General features: G+C 36.8%; 1 long non-coding RNA gene across 1 annotated transcript; it reads right to left on the bottom strand.

Annotated features, from left to right (window-relative positions):
• Positions 1 to 240: 240 nt before the first annotated feature.
• On the bottom strand, positions 241 to 19,466 carry LOC106666968. The gene is made up of 3 exons (XR_001340501.2): positions 19,286 to 19,466; positions 15,826 to 15,947; positions 241 to 453 (listed from the first exon to the last, which is right to left on the bottom strand). It is a non-coding gene; the product is annotated as an uncharacterized LOC106666968 (long non-coding RNA).
• Between the last annotated feature and the right edge of the window lie 272 nt (positions 19,467 to 19,738).

The following is a 19,738-nucleotide window of genomic DNA, read 5'->3' as shown; positions in this document are numbered from 1 at the left end:
AATTTCTCGCCCAAGGGAATAAATTAATTTACATGCAAAATAAATTCCTTCCTAAATATCCTACCACAATTTCACCTGTATATTCATAACACAATTTAAAATTTGGCAGAACACTTTTTTTACAACCAGCGCGAAAAATAATATCGATAGACAATGAAACAATATTTTTCCATTCTGCGAGTTGTACGTGAGTGCAATTATTATCGATTGCTTTCGCTTCCGCCCGTCTGGGTTGAAAAAGGTAGAAACGACAAGTGTAATTAGTTTCGTTTTTAATTTACAATTACGGACAATTGCGCACAGAATAATACACACTGCCTAGAACAAAGTCCATCCATTAATAACACTAATCTAATACTCCTTCTTTTTCCAGGCTGGTATTTCATTTATTAGCTATACTTATAGCTCTGTGGAACTAAAAGGCCTCCACCTCACATCATCTGTCTTGAGTTTCTAAAATATACAAAATGACATACAATTTTTCAATGAATACTTGTTTTATTTAAATATTGTAATGTTAAATATATAAAGCACATAATTAAATTGTGTTAAAATAGCTAGTTTCAGATCGGGAAACTCAAATAGAGGAAGGTTCCACCTACATTACATTACAGGTACCCATTCAGTTGTGTTTTTATAGCTATGATGTGATGTAGGTGTTTAGGTGTTTTATATATATAGTATTGTTTCTTTTTTTTACACATTTATTTGAAATGTATCCATAATTTTACAATTCCACATTCACCATTTTATGCTGTACATACAAGATGGACGACATTAACGCATCACCCTTATATTTTTATATATTTAGATTACAATTAATTAAGGTTTTTAGTTGAGATAAAAAGTCAATGGCTCGAGCGGGATTCGAACCCACGATCTTCGGCTAGATACGCCGCTGCTCTACCACTTGAGCTATCGTGACCTCGATCCACTCGAACACAAACTTCCCATCTCAACTCCACCTTTTGAATTTTCCCTCCTTTTTGCCATTTTTCAAATGTCGTGTAATCGGGATGGATTCTCGACGACAAATGAAATGGCCACGGAGAGCTTTAGTGAAGTATACTTCATTTTTAATCATTAAATTCACTAATTTGGTGGTTCGCTTGACCAATTAATATATCACAATTAATTAAGGTTTTTAGTTGAGATAATGTGTTAATTTATCGGAATGAATGTAATTTATTAGCGTGAAAGGAAGGGGTTGCTTATAACCCCACCCCGAGGAATATCAAGTACTCTGGGGTAAATATATGACGTCTGGAGAGTAAAAGTAATTTATTAGCGTGAAAGGAAGGGGTTGCTTATAACCCCGCCCCGAGAAATATCGAACACTCTGGGGGAATGAATGTGACCAGACATCTATGTTTGTGGTGATGTATATATATGTATTGTATATTTTGTTTTTATTCTGTATTTGACAACCTGAGGTACAAACGAGAGACTAGCATTCTAGAATATCAACGTAATATATATCTGAAATCAAAGAGTCAGTAACCAGATCGAGATGCTCAAATGGCTGCAGTTTAAAACAAAATATGCGCGGAAGAAAATAAAAAGATGGAAAACACGCAGAGGGCCGGCGATGACCTCAGCTGTTTGTTGGCCCATAAACTTCCCACTTATATATATAGTTGAGATAAAAAAGTCAATGGCACGAGCGGGATTCGAACCCACGATCTTCGGCTATACCTTTTGAATTTGGCAAAAAGGAGGGAAAATTCAAAAGGTGGGGTTGAGATGGGAAGTTAGTGTCCGAGGGGATCGAGGTCACGATAGCCCAAGTGGTAGAGCAGCGGCGTATCTAGCCGAAGATCGTGGGTTCGAATCCCGCTCGTGCCATTGACTTTTTTTATCTCAACTAAAAACCTAAATTAATTGTGAATTGAATATATTTAGACTTATTCAAATTTATAATACCAAAAATAGGTTTGGTTATAAAAAGAAGACCTTTAAAAAAATGTTTAATATCTAATTCTAAAAATAAATAAATAAACCTGGTAACATCCTGAGGAATTCTTTCCCATTCATTAAGAATAACTGTTTCTAACTCTCCTGGGATTCGCCGTCGTACTCGCGGCTTAAGTTAGTCCTAAATGTGTTCGATTGAATTCAAGTGCGATCTTCGAGTTGGCCACACCAAGCACTCAATTCCAACGTTAATCAGTTGGTCATCCGCATTAAGTGCTCTTTGGGGTCTGGCATTATCCTGCATTAGCGAGAATCTCTCAACGATTTGGGGGAGACAAACGGCACTACGTGTTCTTCGATTATGTCTTGTAAGTACCTGTGTGAAGTTAGAGATCTTCCTCGGTCAACAACTAATCCGGTGCGGCATCCGAGGAAACGCCACCCCAGAACATCAATGACCACCGTGGAATGCCAACTGACTAACTTACCTCTCTCCTGAGCGTCTCCATATGAAATTACGCCCATTCGAGGATTTAAGGCCAAACTTTTGGCGGGATGGCTTCTGACCAACCTGATGGCGAGAAAATTAGACCTGGTTGGAAAAACATCCACCTTAACTCTCCTCACATTAACTCAAAAATACTGGGAAAAAGTCAATGCCTTTATTAGCTGAGGTATTTAAGGATATGGCACCAATACAAGTGAAGATGGAGAAAAACAGTATTCTGCCTGCATTTCAAGCGGAATATATCACAAATTTTAAAAGTCGCGATGTTAATTTTGGCAACAAATATCCTTAACGTCCGAATTAAAGGCCAGTTTCTTAAAGGACACTACATTCACGGATGGTTCGATAACAACTAAGGGAGTTGGTTGTGCTTTTTACGACCCCATAGCAAATCTGAAACCAATGTTTTGACTGCCAGAAAATCTTTCAATGAACTCTGCACAATTGGTCGCAATATTAAAGATACTAGAATATGCGAAACAAAAACAAATTAGGCACATGTGGAATGAAACTGGAAGTTTCAATAATGTGGATACAAGCGCAAGTGGGGATAAAAGGTAATAAAATAGCCGAAAAATTAGCCAAAAAAGAAATGGTGTCTGCACTCACATTGGCCATACCAGTTCCAAAAAAGACGTAAAAAGATCCCCACATTTGACTCTTCTCATGGGCTGGCAATTGGCGTATTCATCCGCAGGAGCAGGCCAATTTTTTAAGAGAATTTTCCCCTTAGTAGTTGGTAGGACGAGAGCCTTGGTACCGTGGAGATCACTACGACAGGGCGCAGACTACGACCATAAATAGAATGCTAACGAATCATGGGCTTTATGGCCAGGAAGGAATGAAGGAAATTACATCCATTTGAAGATTTGAGGCCAGCTCTCACCTCAACTATAAAGAGAACTCGTCCCCAATTTTCCAATGTCCAATCGCATGCTCTCATGTGAATTGAAGCCAGACAATTTTCTGTCATGTGGTTAGAAGACGTCCACGAGCCAGTTTTCCGTGCCCTGAAGTTATTTTCATAAAGCCATTTTCTTACAGTACTGGAAGAAATCGAAAAATTTTTGACTTGTATTTTTTTATTTCTTATCCTTTTTCCCAAAATGCTCCGATATCGTAGAACTAGATGACGGATGAAACTTTTGCCTCTCCCGTCCGTCGTCATAGGTCGACCCAGTCCTGGCCTTCTAGGGAAGTCTTGTTTCTCTGAAGCGTCGAAAACCCCTTCCTATTGTAGTTAATGTTTATGTACGTTACTGTTTTAAATGTTATGATCCTGACACTCTCATACTCATTCAAATACCTGACATTCAATACCATTGAAAAAGGTTTAAAAATAAAAATAATGTCAAATAGAATCAATGAAGTAAAAAGATAGACTGAAAGCGATCATTAGGTAGAATGGAAGGACATAATGCTATTTTTTGTACAAATGTAATTAAACAGGACAAACGTAAATAAAGGAAGTAAACAAAGCATTATTTCACGTTGAACCGACACTGGGTCATTTATTTTATTAAATTATTAAAGTATTATTTACTGTTTATTTTTACTACTATAGCTCCCAATTAGCTTCAAAAAAATAATGGATTTAATTGTAAACTAAATAAATTAAGTGGTGAGGTAAATTTGTATGTCAGTATATCAGTTAAGTTTACAGCTTTTATTTACTTTTTTATTTTATTTAATTTAAATTATTTTTTTCTTTATATACTTTGTTTTTATCTTGTTGAATATTTATGCTGTTATTTTCCGTGTTAATAGAAAATGTTCTACAATCAACTTAATTTTTATGATTTATTTTCTCTACCGAATACTCTTACATCCTCAAAATTTATATCGTGTCCTGGGTCTTTTACACTTTACCTTAAGCCTGTATTGTCATATTTGTTTTTAAGTAATTTTTTATTTATTATTTTGTATAAAAAATGTACAGTTTTACCTATGTACTTTTTTTTTATAATGAACATTGTAATTTACCCACGACTTTATTATTTTTAAGCTTATCAATAGAATCTTTTATAGGAGACAAAATTTTAGATACCATTTCACACGTGTATGAATTTTTTGAAATATTTCTCCTTATCATTAATATTTGTTCTGTTAACCCTTAACATTATATACTTTGTTTTTAACCTGTCTTACATATTGAGGCATTCCTTCTTTTGGGTTATTTCGTTTTTATTTTTATCGTTGTAAAATGACTTGCGTTGGTGTTTTATAACTCTTTCGATAAGACTTTTTGGGTAATTATTTTTCGTTAATGTTTTTTTAATTACACTGAAATTAAACTTGTGAAAATAGTTTAATTATCACTTACTTGAAGCCCCTTCCCACAAATTCGAAAAAGATAAAGCGCCTCCAGTTCAGATCTTAGTGTTTGTAAAACACGTTTTCAAAAAATTGGCCTAGCGATTCATAACTGAGTTTTTTGATGATTATCAATGATGTCTATGCTTTAAAATTTTAACTGAATATTCAAAAAATGCCCCTAACTTCCTACAGACAAGAAAAATTGTTAAGATTGAAGCCTAGAAAACCTAATGAAAAAATATGCTATATAATATCAGAATGATCAAGGTTTGTTAAGTTGTAGATTAAATCTTTTTTTGCGTAATGAACTTTTTAAAATTCAATTTTTTCTTTTTATCAACAGTAATTACAGTATTTGCTTTGCTAGCCAAATTAGGTGTTTTATTTCCATAATTATCGAGGTCACGATAGATCAAGTGGTAGTGCAGCGGCGTATCTAGCCGAAGATCATGGGTTCGAATCCCGCTCGTGACACTGACTTTTTAATCTCAACTAAAAACCTTAATTAATTTAAAGATGTTAATTGGTCAAGCGGACCACGAAACTAGTGAAATTGTACACAAAAATTATGGGAAAGGATGATATCTGGATTATAGGGAGATCATATTATTTATTTTATTTATTTGTAGTCTAAATAGGTCAGGTACACAAGCATTGTCAAACAACACAACAAATTAATCATTAAAATATAACTATTAAAAAAAGGATATAAAAATAAAAATAAAAAATAAAGAAGGGCCAACACTTCTAACAAACAAACAAATCATCGTTATAAATAGATGAATAAATAACTCAATAACAGTAATAAATAAACCCTCATTTACATATTAAAGCTCATTCTATATTGTTTTAAAGATCCGTAGGGACGAGGAGAAGGGATCCGCACTGATATCGAATTTATTTATGTTATGCACAGCTGTGGAGATTGAAGACTCTGACCTGCATTTGGTCCTGTGCCATGAAGTACCAAATAATTCATGGGTCCGTTGTTGATAACGGTACAATTGTTCAGCAGCAGTTGACAACCATAGCCATATTCAACAAATAAAACGCTTTATTACAAAAATTGTTTGTGTTTTATTTCCGTGCTATTACAACAAATAAAATGGATACAAAGAACAAAAGTAACACAAAAAGAGAGATCGTAACGGTATCATCATCTAAGCAAATTGGAAAATATCCATTTATCGCTTTTCCCCGATACCCGAATCACCCCGGGAAAAGTACATACATTCCCGTTTTCGTGGAAATACAATACGACCACCTACGAGGTATATCGAGGTGTAAGCCGGGGAGCCTGACAGGGTAAAAGTTTCGGCCGGGGAAAGGAGATTGGAGCCGTATCGAGTATCAGAGTGGGAGCGTTAAATTGTAACTTGCCGGAGCTCTATCACGATTTCGGCTAAGATGTAGTTCACGATCTTGTGACCGGACACGACCATTTGTACCGGCCGTCAGACCGGCCACACACATACATATGTGATAAAGAGACCTCCGTTGTGTTTTGTGTATGTAAATTATCATTTGGATGGGATCAAAATAAATCAACTACACCTTCGTGTGCTCAAAGACGAACGATTCGGAAAGGACTGGACAACAAATTACACAACACCATTATTTGACCGGAAGGAATATAAAGAATATGTAGATTTTGATGAAGAGTTAGTGTCTGAGTGGATCGAAGTCACGATCACTCAAGTGGTTAGAGCACCGGCGTATTGAAGTGAAGGTCGTAGGTTCGAATCCCGCTCGTGACGCTACCTATTCCATCTCAGCCACGACCATAGATAAAAAGTATAATTAATTTAAAGAATAATAATGTGGGAAGCTTAGGGGCCGAGAAATAGCTGAGGTCATCGCCGTCCCTCTGGGTGTTTTTACTTCTTTTTCTAGTCATCACGCTCAAGATTCATCGTGCAGCCATTTGAGCACTCACTTTCTGCTTTTATATGAATACCAAGTCGATCTCCTAAAACACTAGCCTGTTTGTACCTAAAGTTGTCAACATACAGAATAGACACTAGACGTAAAATACTCTACTTGTACATACCTCAAACGTAGAAATCTGATCACATTTGCTCCCCCAGTGTACTCCAAATTCCTCGGAATGGAATTGAACACACTCAATTCTCTCCATTAACTCGCTTTAACTCTCCAGACTTCACCCGATTCGATGATCCTCCAGGCGGGGTCGAGCCCACTCCATTTTCGCTAATAAGTTACGTTTACTCTTCATATGTCACACACTCACCCCATAGTACACCATCTTCCTTAGGACGGGTTTAAATAACCCTTTCCTTTCACGCTAATAAATAACATCCATTCCAATAAATTAGCATAAAAACAACATATACACAAAACACAACACCATACTCATTTAAAAATCCCTACAGCCCTGAGGTACCTACGTACCTGAATAGCGATCTGGCGCCAGCTGCCGTGCCCCAAAACTCTATATACTTCAAACCTTCTAAAATTGAAAATGTGCTCGACCGTAATTTTAATCTTGCACAATTGACGTTCCGGGCAGAACGAGTGAGCTATTCTATTATGACCTATGTCTAGTCATGTCGTATGGCCTTTTCGACATGTTCTTCTCCTTGAACCATTACGTTCAAGTCATGGACCGACGTCTTTCTTAAAGTGTCACAGTTTAGTTATAAAGGTTATTTCCCAGTCGTTTTCCCAGTTTCTTTTTACGGTATTTCAAATTAATAGTTTTGAATCCTCTGAGCTTCAAATATACAAAAACGTGCTGAATGACATTTGACTTACCGTAACACGAAGTATGTTTCGGATTTGATCACCATGATCGTAAGTGTTAGCAAAACGAACATCCAATTGCCAACGAATCAATTAGTGATAATTACGAACATCAACCACCTTGCTCTTCACGACTTCTATTTTTACGTGATACCCGACGCGATTAGATTTAGTTTTGGCCTAATGTACATACATCAACCTACTGGCGGTGAGATGTACATTTATCGTTCTTTTGCCACTTTGTTTTCGGCTTTCATTCTTCAAATTCCTCGTTGTGGTATAATAAAACGTCTTTGAGATTAATGGCCCATTGTCCGCCTTTAGCTACTTGTTACAATTGATCTTCACACTACAGCCGAGCTTTTAGAGTATAAACGCTTCCCATGAATTATTTATAAAATTACTTCGGAAGCTTTAGCCCGCCTCGCCAGTTAAATCATTAAGGTTAATAGCCGTTATTATAGAGATTATAGTTAAAGTCAAGTCAATAATAGAATGGATTATCATTAAATCCAATTAATTAATGGAATCCTTTGCTGTGTACATTATTACGTTGTATAACAAAACCCTGCACGGTTTGGAAATGACACAAAACATGTAGTTACTAGTTCATGTTAAACATACAGCGGTTTCAAACATACTATCTTTAATGAACTTGGAGCTTAAATTCTGAAACAATTAAATGTTGAATTATCACACCTTTTAGCCATAAAGTATCTTTAATCCGAAACAATGTCTGAGATCTAATTAAAAAGTATTGAGAATCATCACAAAAGCAACAGAAGAAAATAAACACAAGTATAAAAGCTTTGATAAGATTCATTCATTTGATAAAATTCTCTCTTCGAAGTGGAAATGTTATGTAGATTAAATTATATATTTAAGTGGTTTTACCACTGAATCCCATTGGGCGTTGTTTCCTGCTGAATATAAGCTGGTTTCCGATTATTGATTTATATACGCTCAAATATGCACACGCATGTACAGAACTGAGCCTATTGCTTCTCGCAGTTCGCCAGCAATTCCAGCTTTTATAATTTACAGTAAATTACCGGTAGGCCTCGAGAACGATCCACTCCGAGTGTTGACAACCGGTGGTCAGACCGCGGTCTTATCCGTATGGGCTCAACAGCTAGGTTATCGTATAACTAACATAAGGCTGATATGGTATTCAATATTCCACCCTCACACACCACATTCACATCAATAAATACAATCGCTGTTAACACATACTAGGGAACGAATAATACCAATCCTATTTCCTCCAAGCATCGCTACCGGGCTCCCAGATACTTGCTGATGTGCTCAAGAACAATTCTTTTATCGGTTGACATTCCTCCCTGCTATTTATGAAGCCAAGAAATCCTTCGAGTAGGTGGGAACATCGAGCAATCTTTCCTGCATGCAGGTACACGGGCTTTGCTTTGGCCCAAATGTAAGTCAAGTAAGCATGGTCTATTCTTAATCGGGTGAGGATGGACCTGATCGAGGGCCACTTATCGACAGTGTTCTTGGCACGCGAGAGATTCTCTAACGATCCGACCCACCGACTATACCATTTTTTTAATCATGCTTTTATTGTGTTTTTAGCGTCAGCGGGGTGGATCGATGGAGTTAAGTCCGAAGGTTGGGACGTCCACCTATTTGTTCCCCTCTAGACCTCTGTGTCCGAGCACTTAGAAAAATAACCACCGAACAAGAGCACAACGAAAGGGTACAGAGAGAACTTGTATGGACATGCGTAACCGTATACTCGGTCGCCCTAAAAAGGACAAGAGGATCTTTAACATTCGCACCTAGCCTACTCGGCCTTATCGGACGTTTTGATCCTCAAGATGAGAGCTGACGCACCTCCGCATATGACAGGATGGTGTTTATGCCGCAGCATTGGTGTAGAAGGGCCAAGACAACTTCGTTCCCCTCTTGCCCATTCCGTATGGTCGGGTCTGCATTGAGCATCAGATCGTATGCCGCCCGCAACTTAGCCGAAATATATCAGCTCAGTCTCCCGCGCACTCCCTAGATAGAGAAGGCGACTCTATCTCCCGGTCGCATTTTCTATCCTTATGGACAGCAGTAACCGCGCCCAGGGAGTTGGTACGGCCAGGTATGCAGAGTCACTATGTCTTATCACTTCAAAGCGTGCTAAATCTCCTACAATTCCACCGTGTAACAATGAGGTGAACGACAATGAAGAGGACGCACTCTAGGATTATACGGCACAAGCCACACCCTCACCATTCTTAGAACCATCTGTGAGGACGAGGCGAAAACTGGCGTACCTCCACCTTAGATCTAATAACTTACCTGGCTAAAGGAATTGCGGAGACGATGTGACGAACAGGACAAAAACAGACTTATGACAGGGACCACCTGTTACCCAACTCGAGTACCGTTCCTATTGTCATCACCCTACCCTCCCTATGGCTTCGGTGAAGCGTACTCCTACTAGTCAGAATTCGCTCGTATATTATACTGTACTGAAATCTAAGGATTGCACGCGGTCTGACAAGGACCCGCCGCATAGCTAAGGGTAAGCAACTCCCTCCGAAGTTCAGGCCGGCAGCACACCCAGATCTTAGAAGATCAGCTGGTTTCTATTTTTCTTTCTATTCTTCTATTTCTAATCGTCTAATAAACTCACAACTAGTTTCTTTATATTATAGTTCTACTATATTCTATATCATATTTAATTCAATCATTTTAATCTACATCGTACTATAGTAATCTGTGGGCGGTATGATATTTTTATATTAGTGATTTAAAAACCGACCTGCTTGCTGTTACCAATTGTCCAATGTACCTACCTTATGCACATGCCATGGAGAGAACACTACTTTTTCCAATATTGTTTTGAAAAACCTCAGTCTCTAAACTTTTGCACACTTATAAATAAAGATACATGCGCTAGCATAAGCTTTTAAACTATTCTCTAAAGATCTAATTCTTTTGCATGCTTGCTTTTATAAATTTAATTTTTGCGCTTTTGAACAAGGCAACAAGACTTTTATGTCTCGAAATATTCTCACGAAACCCCGTTTACAAATTTATGTTTATTTTTCTTGATCAGACTGCGCAGGCACTTAGCAATGTAGGGTGTGCCCATATCAAACTTCCCTTAGGCTTATTTGAAATTATAATTTCCCTGGGCCTACTTCCTTTTGGGTCGTACTATATATAACAGTTCTAAGCACATATTACCTTTGGTATACAACGATTTCGGCATAGTAAATCTCGTTTGATTGCAACATTACTATCTAATTACACATGAGATTGACTTACGTGTAATTCTAATGTTTGCACATGTTTATGAGTACTATTAAATAACGGACGTTTTAACTCGGAATTTTCATGTTCAAATCAATATTATAGATAAAAACTAATCTATTATCTTTAGTACATTTAAAAAAAATTTGAACCAACCCCATTTAAAATTAAGCAAAACGATAATTATTCGAATTCTATTTAATAATTAATCAAAAATAAATTGAAGAAGTGAAAAAAGGGGTGAACAATAATGTTTTCTTTATAGGAAAACGATAAAATAAATTACAATACTCTCTTTAGGAGGTTGATGATGTCAAGCCACAATAAAAAGGCTTTCAATGTCTAATTAATTTTATTCCCGAACCATTGGGTGGGTCATTCTCAAGGTCCTACAATCAAGATTTCTCTCAGTTTTAAACAATTTTTATAAAACAGTATATATATATATATATATAAAAATCTAAAGCAGGACTTGCATATTGCTCTATTGTGTACTTGCGGGATGCATTGCTTTATGAGAGTCGACCGCAGCCCATCAACACTGATATCAATCCTTTGAAATGCGATACCTCTAGAAATCAGTAATAACATCATTATTAGCACAGGCCTGTATTAGAGGATACATCATACGCAAGATACTCGATTAAGATGTGACACCGCTGGAAAATTAACACCAATCTCATTAAGCGAATTGCGCAGAGATGTAATAACATTGAAAGACGATAGTGAAGAAAATCGACGATTATTAATTTTATTGTCAGAATATTTGCGGGAAAAATATTCTACTCATCAACAATAAAATATGTGGGTTTTTTTCAATTTTAGCTGACTTTTGTAAGGTTAGACTGAAGAAAAAGGTTTACTGCGGTTACTTAACAAGATGATAAATTAATTGTAAAAAACACAATTCTCAAAATCTCTTCTAGACTTTTTTTTTTCATTTAAACAATAGAAAGTGCTTATTATTGTGTAAAAATAAATATAAACTTTCTTGAGTAATAAAACCGTACAAGGATTATAACAATCTAATTATAATATATACCAGTACTATACCAATAACCTGGAGCCTTCCGACAGCTCAGGTCACCGAGTTTTCCAGTTTTCGTGTCTTTTTCATTTGAAGGAGGAAGTCTGGACAGAATGGCTTTTAAATAGAATTATTGTAGTGTTGCAAATATCTGGAGCATACGCTGATATTTATTACCTTTCTGGTAGGTCTAGTCTCGAAGTTGAGGTCACTGTGAAACTGTTATTCTTAATACTCTGTTCTGGAAGGTGGCTCGTACCCCTAGAGTTTGAAGTTGTTGATCATTTTGGGGAACCGCAGTGACAGACTTAGTGTCAAAGATGATGGTTGATGGATTAATATTTGCTTCAATATTTTAAATCTTCGTCTGATGTTTGAACTAGGTCTAACACTTGTATCCTCCAAGTCAGTCTTTTATCTACATACTTTACTGATTCATTCACTAGTTTGCTTCGCCACATTCTGTTCCCGAGAACTCATCGTCAACACGACAAGAGGATCTTTAGCGTCCGCACCTGGCCTATTCGTCCTTATCGGACGTTTTGATTCTCAAGATGAGAGCTGACGCACCTCCGCATACGACGGAATGGTGTTACCGTCGCAGCATTGGTGTCGAGGCGCCCCAGCCCCTAAGGGCCGAGACAACCTCGCTCTCCGCTTGTCCACTCCGAAGGGTAGGGCCCGCATTGTGCATCGGGTCGTATGCCGCACGCAAAGAGCTAATAGGCCGAAATACATCAGCCCGTTCTCCCGCGTACTCTCTAGATAGAGAAGGCCACTCTATCTCCCGGAGTATAGGGCTCCCCTAGCGTAGAAACTTCCGGGAACGCCCCGGCAGCAGTTTAGTTTAAAGTGGAATTGCTAACCACACCCTAGATGAGCACCGCCTACGGTAAAGTCTCTTATCGAGCTCAGCTACACCTGCCATGCGCATTCGAGGGACGCCATAGGATCAGCCTAGGTGATCCGATCCTTCGCTCCCCCAAGGGTACCACGCCGGTCATACGCACAACAATGCAAAGCATACTCGAGTCAGAGACACCGATTCACTACCCGTTTCCGTTCGCTTACTCACGCATTCGAGCGACTATTCAGCATGATCATCGCGTCCTCAACGCTTACAAGCTGTCGTCCCGTCGCAACCTCTCCCGTGGGGCCGGGGGTAATTACGCTGGCCATACGCAAGGTTCACGAAGGTCACAGATAGAAGACAGGCTCTGTCTAAGTTCCCGCCAGGGGCGTCACAACGTACCACCACGAAACCGTTCCCAGCGTAACTTGGGCTGAATTTGGACTGTTTAATTACCCCGTGGTACAGACGGCCATACACCGTCCCCCGTCTATGCAGAGACTGCTAAGGCACCCGCCGTTCATGCCGACCCTATGCCGACACGAGTACACCTTGTGCCAAATTTTACTTTCAGGTGGCATTCCTGCGCACCTTCTATAAAGAAGGTAAGGGCTCGAATAATGATGACTAAAGCTATTTTCTTTCAAACGAAAAACCTTTTTATTCATTCTCAGTTTAGAATTAGAGATAAGATGCTATTTAAGCCGGGAACACAACCCGATGCAACGCCATGCGACGCTACCCGATGCGAATCCAAAATCCATTTTTCCATAAGGTTGTGTACTCCCCCATTGAGTTCCCGGCTTATTCTCGCCTATTATGTGATGCAAAGCGTCCGGTTGATCCAAGGATCGAGAAGAGGATTTCGGCCTTTGCGATGTATTTATTTATACCGGCACCTACTCCTCACATCATGATCTCAGAGGTTACAAATGAAGAAGTGCTTCGCATAATCGACAAGCTCATCTTAAATAGAAGGCAAGTATCTTAAGAAACACCCGCTATATGGGACATGTGCATGTGCCCGCTATGAATTGCTAAGGTTAATAATGAAGGGCAAAATACTGGAGTACCGTTCCATTGGAAGGAGGCAGACCTCTTGACTAAAGGACTTGAGGCGGTGGTATGAATGCCTGTCTGTGTACGTTTTCTACAACCAACAAGGAAGAGCTAGCTGTTTGGATCACCAAACTTCGGGAGGAGGAGGTGAATAATACCAAGTGTCACGAAGTGTTGAAAAAAGTTGAGATAAAAAAAAGTATACTAAATTAGGGGCATCTTCCAACATTTTAATATAGTAATGCTATTATTATTATAGGCTGAGCAAGTGGGGAACAATCATTGATTCCATTCAAATTTGACTCGCCTTCATCAGTAAATATTGGTGAATCAGATTTTTCATAGGAAAAAACACTAGTTCCATCGAAAATTGACTCCCCTAAGCTTGTGCTGCTTCTTAATTCATTGATTGAGTTTTTTTTTGTAGATGTACATTTAAAAATTTGTGATTAGTTTCTATTTAATAAGTATCAATTGATCAATGAAAATTTTAAAATCATGCATTAATCCAAATTATGGATAAGTTATTAAACTAACACGAGGAGAACCGAACCTTGATGTTCAGATAGCCAAATTATAAACACAGACTAGTAAGTTGACTTAGGCTAGTCAATTAACTTTAGAACAACACAGAATACTAACATTAATAGGTTTGAAGGTAGCGTATCAGATTTATCTGTGTAATCTAGAGGCAAGATTGTTAATTAAACCTATTGATTCAAATAAAAATTATATCGTTGGTTTGATAAGTTTGCGCCAATTTAAGAATTTATATTGTACTTGCAACTAATAATTCATTTTATTTACTCGTTATATTACTGCACATAACATTTTTTCCGTTGCAAACCTTCATGTCTTTGAATGTAATAAACATGTTTCGTAAAACGGTTCAAGCCGTTGTACAGATTTTCTTCGATCTTCAAGCAGACACTTTATCTCCATTTTCTCGAATACCGACAGCTAACCTGGTAAAATTGTCACATTGATTCATTTCATCTGTTTCGAGAAGGAATCGTATCTGCATTCTGAATCGGGCACGACCTCTCCCCCACCGGTCGCAGTCCTTATACTGCGGTCGACGAGATTACGTCTCAATATTCCAGAACAAGAAAGGTAATTGCCAGCACGAAAGCAGCCAGCATGCGATCATACCTTAAGGGCAAAACATCCGTTTTCTCTAGGAAAAGCCCTAAAATCTTTCCGACGGTTTGTTAATAAAAAACTTTTAAATTGAAAACTTGATAATGAGTTGACCTCTACGGTTATCTTGTAGTAAAAAAATATATATTAGTTCGTTTTATTTTCTACCCGTTGTGGAGGAGATTATAGTTTTTACCGTGTGCAGTATATACGGTAATATTTGCGCTGATGTGTTTGTTGCAAAAAATTATCTCCTGAGATTGATAAAGACCTTTGAACAAGTAAATAGTTATTGTCTAGGGAAAATCAGTTTCAAAACAGCCTGTTTATACTATGATTTTACACTTATCTTTATAGTATTACGCCTCTACTCTTGACTGTCAGCAATTTTCTTTTCGACCTGGCAACCGATGGCATTTCTTATGTATTCCAATTTGTTCTAGTTATGCAAATTTTTATCTCTATGCAGTCCCAAATAGCAACGGTAGACCTGGCAGTTTATTATTTTTTTGTACTGTAGAAAAGTGTAGCTTGAATTATCGAAGCAACCAATGACTGAAGTGTTAAGCTTAACTTAGATCATCATCTACAACGTATGTAAGTTCGTGTTATAATTCAAGTAAAGTTATTGCCCCCAAGCAGTCAGGAAATGGCGGTCCAAGACTAGACAGGCATGCCATGCATTAGAGACTTTTTCTTCCAGGAACGTACTATTTAGTCCTAATTAGAAATTACATGCATTCGTTTATACTTCTTCGAACACCTCCTAGTAGCCTTTCATTTCAAAAGTATCTAAGCTTGTGTCTACCACATGTTGAATTTGTACGGTGAAATTATGCATTTTCTAAATCCCTTTTGCATTTCAGTTCAAGCTCAAACGGCAGTGTAGAGTCTTAATTCTACCCTCAATTTGTCAAAAAAATGTAGGACGTGAAGCATTGATCTCTGTTACAAACATGATGAGAAGATATGCCATCTCACCTTGTCTAGTTTGGTTTCGAAAGTTTTCTTCTGAAGGTTCCAAAAACCAAGAAGAACTACACCATCAATACGACCTTCTTAAGAAAGCAGGACACAACAAGCAGAACAAAATCTTCCGGACACTGAAAATTAAAAAGTTTGATAAGAGTACATAACTCCAACAAACATCAACAGCTGAAACATCAAGAAATTTTAGTATGTATATGTTCTTCTGGATTGACCAAATGTAAAACCTATATTAACGTAATATTATATAAAATTACAGTTTTGCTTATAGTTATGTCAGAAATGTATACGGCAATTACTCATCAATGATCAAAATTTTGAGATTTTATAAATATACTCAAATGTTTCTCAGGGTATTTTCATTCAGGCGTAAAGAGAGAAGATCTTTTTAAATATATTTCTGGTGTATGAAAGTTAGATTTTTGCCATAATTGTTCCTTTTCGGAATATAATTTTTAAAGTAATTTATGATCATAATTTATGTGTGAAATATAAAACCTATATTAACGTAATAATATATAAAATTACAGAATTATCCTTATAGTTATTTCAGAAATATAAATGGCAATGGTTACTCATCAATCATCAAACTTTTGTGATTTTATAAATATACTCAAACGTTTCTCAGGGTATTTTCATTCAGGCTTAAAGAGAGAAGACCTCTTTACATATATTTCTGATGTATGAAAGTTAGACTTTTGCCATAATAGTCTCTTTTCTGGATATAATTTTAAAGTAATTTATGATCATATTTTATGTGTGAAATGTGAAGCTGATCTTTACATGCGATAAAAATATGTTCATAGCATTCCAAAATGTTCCGAAATTAATATTAGTCATAAATATTATATTTTTATATTAAAAATCAGAGATTGACAGACCCTTCGTCGGGCTCTCGGGCAGTATATCACCCCATTATCACGTTTTAGCATTATAATTAGATTCTTTTCAATTAATTTGGGTGAGATAAAAAAGTCAGTGTCACGAGCGGGATTCGAACCCACGATCCTCGGCTAAATACGCCGCTACGCTACCACTTGAGCTATCGTGACTTCGATCCACTCGGACACTAACTTCCCATCTCAACCCCACCTTTTGAATTTTCCCTTCTTTATGCCATTTTTCAATCGGATCACGAAACGTAATAGATTATAATTAGATATTTATATTTTGTAACCATAAGCTTGATGAATGAATTGATTGTCAATTTTTCTTTCGAATTGGTCAGACCAGCCAATGATTCAATAAACGAAGGGTTTTTTTTAAGAAACTTCCTAGCTTGTTGAAATGAATATGATATATTGATAAAATTAACGTTTTCGCTAACTTGTATAATTATTTCCTGAAATTGTTAAATGTGCAGTTGTAAAAAAATCAGTAGCAAATTATAAATATTTTTTTAAATAAAATGATTATTCAGAAATCGTGAGATGCGGTTTGGTGTGATGTAGGTTTCAGAAAAACATTTTCTTTATCGTCAACTTTCGATCTCTATTGAGCTCATCTTCAGGGCCTGGTATTCACAAACATTGTTTAAATTTAACAAATATGTGTAGAATGTGGAAAAAAGTGAATTTATACAATGCAAAAAATATTTGTTTTTATATATTTTATATAGAGTTTCACAGTTTTGGCGAAAACTATTGAAATGGTGTTTGATAAGGCTTCGGCTTTCTTCCACAAGCCCAGTTAGGTAGACCAGTGGATCCCAGGATTGTAATAGCTGAGTATTTTTTATGTTTATATACGTTGGATTTTGAAGGGGTGGGGAAGGATGTCGGTATAGAAAAGACCTCTCAATAAAGATCGAAACGTTGGCACGATAAAGAAAATGTTTTTCTGAAACTTACATCACACCAGACCGCATCTCACGATTTCTGACTAATCATCGACTAACGGTCACTAATCACCACACATTTAAATAAAATGTTTAATTGGTACGCATTAAATCGTTCATAGGCTCAAAATAATTCTCTTTGCAATAATTTGCAATATTTTTCTAATTCACACTTCAAACCTTTCCATTTGAAACGTAAAAAATTCTTCGACTGCAGTATTTTGACCAGAAGCCGAACTGTTTTTGCGAGTATGGAGATAAAATTGCCGGAGATGATGGGAAGTTATGAACGAAAACTGGAAATTACGCCTTTGACAATGTTCCACAGATGATTAAATAATGGTTTGTTTCAAAACCGCCTACATTCTGATCAATACATTTGATATGTCTTTTGATTATGTTTGCAGGTACATATTTTGAAACAGGAATGGTTTTTTTTTTGCGACTAAATAAATTCGCCATAATTGCATTGCAGTTTAATTATCAATATTGTTTTGATTTTGTAGTAGATTTTGTAACTGGATCGACTCAATGTACTCAACAATTGACATTTTCGCAGAGTTTCAGTAAAAAGTTCAACTCACGCATAACTTTGCTACAATCAACCTTAACAACCAGTGCTACATAACAAGCGCTGAGGTTTCGATATTGTGAAATAGTTGATGATGGAAGAACTAGACCATTTGAAACGCAAAAATACCCTTTCAAGTGAAATAGCTGTGCGAGGAAATGCGGTGGGACTTACCGAATGACAGTATCTTATTTAACGTAAGTCGTGACCAATTACATACATTAAATACTTACCCGGGAGAAAGGTCTGAGCCGGTTTTATAATGAACAGATAATCATTGCCTCGGACACTTTTAAACAACAATGACATTTATAAGAATGAACGAGAGAGAAGAAAAAAAAATCAAACATTCTCTGAGGAAAAATGGTTTTAATTGTAGGACGTCAGTTAGAGTTGCATAAAGTCAATTTGATAAATACATCATCCATTTGTGTAAATTCAGCAAATTGTATTTTTAATGAAAGACGTATTGATATATTAATCGCAAAACAATTAATTGGCCTAGGCTGCCATTCTGCTGATTCATACGAAAACAAAAGGCAACAGAGAATATATGAAAATAAATCAACGGATCAAAAACGTTATATTTATTTTTCACGTATACTTCATATTCCTTATCTTTCTGGCTCCTATGGAAACCATTTGTTCATATAAACCTTTGTCAAAATTTTAGGAAAACTTCTCGTAAGATTATTTCCCATAATGGAAAACTCATCTCACTCGACATCTCAGCAGATGCATTTTGTTGCGGGCAATATTGCCTCTTTCCTTGATCAAAATCAGCATTGCTCGGGTGTCTTCCTTGATTTAGAACATGTCTTCGATCGTGTTTGGCAGTCGGGCTTGCTTTGGAAACTTAACAATATCTACCGAGCCCGTCAGGAGAATTCTTGGCCCATTTCTTTTTTTTATGTACCCTGCAGGTATTGTTAACATTTCTATACAAACCTTCGCTGACACACACAACACCCGAATGAACTAGAGGCATAGTTCACAAAATGGAAAATGAAAATAAATCTCACTAGAAGCTTACAGATAAATTTTACCTTGCGTTAAAGTATCTGCCACCAGTAAGTCGTAAACCGGTACAACAGCTTTGTTACCTTACCAACTTTATCAGTAAATCCTCCAAGACGATTGAAGCTAAAATTGCCCCGAGACCATCTCAGTGAAAATGGCGAAGTTGCAGTGTGAAGTCTTCAATGGACAACTTCTCCTGGAAATGACTCAAACGACTCAATCAGCATTAGAAAATTTTTACTTAATGTAATTTGTAGTTTGAAATAACAAATGAAAGTAATATCACAATTTAAAACTTACAACTAATATTATACCAACAATATTTTTTTAATTGCTGAACGCTGCAGCATCTTTCAGCTCACAGAATATTTTAAACAAAATATTATGGCCAGATATAATTTGATAGTTTTGTTAAAATATATATTTCAAAAGAAACTCCCTTAGAAAACAGCGGTCATTTAATAACAATTACAAATAAA

This window comes from Cimex lectularius, unplaced genomic scaffold (assembly GCF_000648675.2).
Source record: "Cimex lectularius strain Harlan isolate CLEC.00 unplaced genomic scaffold, Clec_2.1 scaffold189, whole genome shotgun sequence".
In the NCBI taxonomy this organism is placed as follows: Eukaryota; Metazoa; Arthropoda; class Insecta; order Hemiptera; family Cimicidae; genus Cimex; species Cimex lectularius.
This window is presented reverse-complemented; position numbering and strand designations above follow the sequence as displayed.